Consider the following 6,000-nt stretch of genomic DNA (forward strand, 5'->3'; position numbering starts at 1 on the left):
TCTGAATATCTTGCCAAGAAAACTTCAGGGACTAGTCCAGGCAGTCACCAGGAGTCAACACTGACCTGAAGACACCAAAAAAAAAAGGAATATATATATACTGAGGGAGGCTGAATTGGAAGAATATGAGCATGATTCTAAAATTGAAGGAAGAAACACCAGTAATCTGCACAATGCTGATGACACTGCTCTAAGAGCTGAAAATACAAATAATCTGGAAACCACAGTAATGAAAATAAAGGAGCAGAATGAAAATGGGACTAAGATTAAAGAGGACAAAACTAATGACAACAGGTATAGCAACCAGCCTTAGAAATGACAAGGAAAATGTTGAAGTGGTGTATAGCTTCTGCTTTTGAGGATCAACCATCAAAAGTAAAGGAACCAACAGCCAAGAAATACTTTGCACACTAGCATGTAGTAGGGTAGCAATGAAACAATAAACATCTTGTAAAATATGTTCAGGTGCCATTATTCATGCCTAGAACTACAAAGATCAGAATCAAGCAGGGAAGTATTTTCATTGTGACAGTCTAGTTGGACTGAAGAAGCAGAAAGGAAAGAATATTGACCCTTTTGAACTCTGGTGTTAAAGAAAACTTCTGAGAATACCATGGATACCCAAGAAAACAAACAAATGGATCATAGAACAAATCATTCCAGAGTTCTCACTTGAAGCACAAATTACCAGGCTCAAATGACTGTATTTTGGACACATTCTGTGAATTCCTAACTCTCCTGAGAAGTCTATAATGCTGGGAAAGGTGGGAAGAAAGAGAAGAGGACAACTAATTGTGAAGTGGATGGACTTGATTTTAGTAGCAAGAGGTGCACTGTTAAAAAACCTGAAGGGCCAGGTTGGAGACAGATTATTTTGGTGAAGGTCTACCTTCACCAAAGGTACTATCAAATTGGTGTTAAAGGTTGACACCAATTTGATGGTACATAATCAGTCTAGCTACATGGTCAACATGAGGTTGCCTTTATGTCTATCTCAGAAACTTCAACAGTCAGGTTGGCCTCTGTGAGAATTAAAAAAAGGCCACATTAACCTTATCCTAAAAGCCTTGTATTGGCTGCCACTTTGTTTCTGGATGAAGTACAAAAGCTGGTTATTACCCTTATAAAGCTTGGATCTAGGCTACTTGAGAAAACACCTCTTTCTTTATGAGTCCCTTAGTTTAGTGAGGTCATCTGAAAAGGTTCACCTACAATTACTGCTGTTGTGGTGACTCAGGAACGAGCCTTCTCTGTAGCCACTGCAGGTCTTTGGAACTGACTCCCTACTCCCTACTGAACAATTTCTTTGCTGGATTTTAAAAGAACCCTGAAAATACAGCTTTTTGAGCAGGCTTTTAATTGTTGGTTTTGTCTACTGATTTTTATTTTAAATTGTTACCAATATCTTGGGTTTCCATTTTACTTTTGTTTTATTGTAAACAGAGGAGACATTTTGGAAGGGAGGGAGGGAGGGAGGGAGGGAGGGAGGGAGGGAGGGAGGGAGGGAGAAAGGAAGGAAGGAAGGAAGGAAGGAAGGAAGGAAGGAAGGAAGGAAGGAAGGAAGGAAGGAAGGAAGGAAGGAAGGAAGGAAGGAAGGAAGGATTTCACAGGCTGTGAGAGACTGGGTCAGTCAGTGTTTATATGATTAGAATTTTAAAAACCCAATGAATTCTGAAAGGGTTGGTGTAGAGAGCAGGTTGTTGGCAATGGAACTTCAAATAATTAAGGAAAAAATGCCAGGGAAGTGCTACTCAGTGAAAGATGAAACCAATAGGGAGACATGAAATCCAGGTGCCTAGGTCCAGATTAAATTAGTCAAGATTACTTCCTATTGAAATCAATGGGATTTATTCATGATAACCAGTTATGCTGTTCCAGACATGCTGGGCAGCAACCTTTCTAATTTTCTAACCAGATTGGCTGAGACTTAAGAGAGCTGTAGTCAAACATATTTGAAGGGACCAAGTTAAAGAACAGTCATAACAAAATTTATTGATTGATTCCAATAGCATTAAAGTTTGACTTATTCAAAATCCAACCCATCTAACCCTAACTCATGCTTGGATCTATGAGCACATCAGAATCAAATTCTTTTAAGCAAATTCAATTGCTATGGCTTTTCTCAGAGGTTCCCAGAATTTATCATTGGGTGAGTGTGCTGAGAACTTTGAATGACTATTTGGTCATTTTAGATCTGTACTATCTGCATGCTCTGCTGATCAGCAGTGGCCAGAAAAGAAGTGAACAAGCACTGAAAGAGCTGGCATAAAATTTGAGTCCATATTCCTTTCTAGATTATTTGAGCGATAAAACAGCCATGTTAGTGATTCCAATAATATAATTGTTTTGTATATAGAGCCCATGGGTTATAGAGCCCATGAACCCTTTCTATAGTCTATCCTGTCTAATCATCAAAACCATAAATCGTAAGTTCAATTTTTCTGTTTTACGCAAAAAGTCCATAAGGGGTTTCCAGTCAGCAATAAATGTAGATATTGTCTTTTCTCTAATCAAACAAGTCAATTTGGCCTTCTCAGCAAGTTCTATCATCTTTACCAACCATTCCTTCATTGAAGGTATTGCCAAACTTTCCATCTTTGTGCATAAAATATCCGCCAATTGTCTGCACTCTTTAATAGTAAATGGAGGAAGCCCAGTCTCAGCAAAGAAGAGGCTCAAGTGTAGTTCCTCTCAAGTGAGGAAAGGGCTCAGTTATGCATCCCATTCAAAGTCTGGCTTCAGATGTTCTCTTCAAGTAGAACTAATGGGCAACACCTGCTGTGACAAAAACAATTTCCGCCCCACAAGACCAACAGAAGTGTTTATCTTTTGAATTAGAAAATGTTCCACTAAATGTCTGAACAAGACTCCAGGGACATGAACATATGCCCAGAATTGACATTTCTACGCATTAGATTGCTTATAAAAATGGGAACTGAGACAATGACGAAGGGGGAAGAAAAATGAATGGTCAAACAGATCCTCCAGTAAAAGCCATTAAATATCAATTATAGCGCTGTCTCACAAAAACACTCATTTCCTGTCTTCCTTGCTTATAACTCTTTTTTTTTTTTGATCCCAGGCTCACTGAGAAAGAAGTAATTGTAAACCTTTATTGTGCTATAGTTCCTCAAAGCAAGATGAGGGCAGCCACTGAGTCTCTCACTCAGGCAGAATATCTACTGACACCCAGCAGAAAGCTCAGCATATCTTGAAGTTCTGATGTTACAACAGATGAAATCTTGTCCCTTGGAGTCCCAAGGAAATGAAGTTATTAAAAATGGACCTGAAAATTAGAGATCATATATTTTAACTAAATACCATTCTAAACTGAGGTCTTTGGCCCACTTGCAGTTTAAAGTGCCATCAAAATATGATGACCACCCCAGCATTCCACCTCAGTCATACAGCATGGTCTCATATAACCACCAATCCAGAATTTAAACAGTCTCGTATTATCATTTTGTGTATCAAAATAAAAATGATCCCCATTAATATGACCTTGTCCAAACCAGCTTCAAAGTATTTAAAATCCATAGTGCTTTGCCTCCATTGCCATGCAGTCTTCCTGCCAAGCAGGTGGAGGAGAGGAGAGCAAAACTACCCAGGTCCCCAGATGCTCTCCCTCAGGAAAGAAAAGGGCCGCCTTTGTGCAGCTTATTTTAAATTTTAAATTTAAAAATTAAAATTGCATTTTAAATCCAAGAACACCTTTAAAGTAATATGTAGTCTTCTAATAGTGAAAAGATAAGGATTGTGGGTATTTTTTTTCCTTCCACCAGTTCTATTGCTAATTTGTGCACTAGGCATAAAAGCCATGTTTCAGTTACAGTATATTCAAGAACAAGGCCAATGTATGATTTAAATGAACCAGATGCCCATCAAAGCTAACATAAAGAGTTAAATATTAATTTGCATTAAGAAGTGGAAAGGGTCTTAGATATTCTACTAGACCGAAATACATTGATGGGATATGATAAAGTCTTCTCTCCGAGTGCACCACCCCATATTTTTATACAAGGCTGTGTATTTCTGAATATTTTCAAGTAGGGGCTGATTTTCAAGCCCCTACTTGAAAATAGTCTAATTACCATAAGTAAACTACTATGGTTTTATTTAATGCTCTGACCTGAAGATATATACAGGGAAGCTAGCACAAACATTACTGGGTGTTTGCCTGTGAACTTTCCACCTTCCAGATGAATGTATGAATGGGCTTTTAGAAAACATCAGCCAATCAATGCATTGTTCTGCCTTGCAAAATCCATGCTTCTGTCTACTCAAGGTTTTGGCAGTACTCCAAGGTTCATAGACACTCTCTCTTTTCTCCATTAAATATGCTCTCTAAGAATTCACCAATCACTTGGCTTTTTTCCTCCAGTGATAGCCAAAAAGTTCACAGCCAAGAAATTTTAAAGACTAAATCCCATTTTTCCTGTTTTACAGCAAAAGCAATGCTTTATCTTTGGAAAAAAATCTTGAACATTATTGAAATTTAAAGTATCTGCAAAAAAGCATTTGTCTCCCATACCTAGGGAACTCAAGAAAAAGTTATTTCTCTTCCTCCCAGCTACGCACGCATTTCTCAGCCAATATTCTGTTACTTTATAAGTAAGTCCTGCGCATGGTCTAAATGGGATGTAAAATGGGATTACGGAATGCAGATTGTGTAGCCATTTACTAATCAACTCCTGGAACTGCACTTCCACTCTTCTGTTGTGCTGGAGTGGTACTCATTCATTCTTGAATTACCTTGCTTTAGACTTGACATTGCACACTTGCTTTAAAAGTTGACGACCATAGACCTGAACCTATTGTAAGGACTGCCTATTCTAAAACGCTCTCAGAGTCATGAGAAGGAATTCAAAGATATCTGATTTATTAAACAATAGTATGCAGGATCACAAAGAAAGCTGCGAATGATGAAAGCGCGCCAAATGCAAACTAAAAACCCTTGGTGCAAATGAGATCCCTCCCCCCGTAGAACCTTCCCAGGCTCACAATCCCAGGTGCTCCTAATGGCTTCTGATGGTCTGCGGGAAAAGGCCTTGAACAGAGCACATAACCCAAACACATTCCATTGTAATGAATATAGATACAGAGCTTGGCACAAGGTTTCACAGCAGCTCCCTCCCAAACAGAAATGCGTGTCAGCGCCATGGCATGTGAAACGTTACAATGTACAGTACACATTGAAACAGTGAACATGACATACTGCCCCCCAAAAGAAAGAAAAGACTAAGCAGCAGGCTTCAAAGTGTAAGCCAAGTGGAAATGGCGAATTAAATCAGGAGCATTAACGTGGTGAGCAGACACCCATTCAGGATGAGGAAAGTGTTTCCATTGGACCAGATACTGGAGGGTGCCAAGAAGCTTGTGAGAATCAATGACCTCCTTGACCTCAAAGTGCTGTTGGCCGTCAATCATGATCAGAGCAGGAGGAGGAGGTTGGGGATGCCAGCGGGAGGAGTGGTGGACAGGCTTGAGCAGGCTGCAATGGAAAACAGGGTGCAAGCATTTCAAATTGTGAGGCAGATCCAACTTAACAGTAACTGGATTGATAAGACCGACAATAGGGAAAGGACCAATGAACTTGGGAGCAAGTTTTTTAGAGGGTTGTGGGGACTTGATGAATTTGGTAGAGATAGACTTGATCCCCAATTTTGAAATCGTGTTGCAAAGAACGACGTTTATCGGCTTGAAACTTGTAAGCAGCCTGGGCATCAGCCAAAGCCTGTTGAATCACCGGCCAGGAATCAGCCAGCTTAACAGCCCAGTCAGAGGCAGAACAGGACTGGGGAGGGGTTTGTGGCAGCTCAGGGATGGGAACAAAGTCGTGACCAGAAACCACACGAAAAGCGGTTTGCTCAGTGCTCTGATGGACAGCATTGTTGTAAGCCACTTCAGCAAAGGGCAGCAAGTCCACCCAATTGTCCTGATGGTAGTTTATGTATGCTCTAAGGAATTGTTCAAGGGAGAGTTCAAAACCTCCGTAGATCT

Source organism: Candoia aspera, chromosome 2, assembly GCF_035149785.1.
Source record: "Candoia aspera isolate rCanAsp1 chromosome 2, rCanAsp1.hap2, whole genome shotgun sequence".
Lineage (NCBI taxonomy): Eukaryota > Metazoa > Chordata > Lepidosauria > Squamata > Boidae > Candoia > Candoia aspera.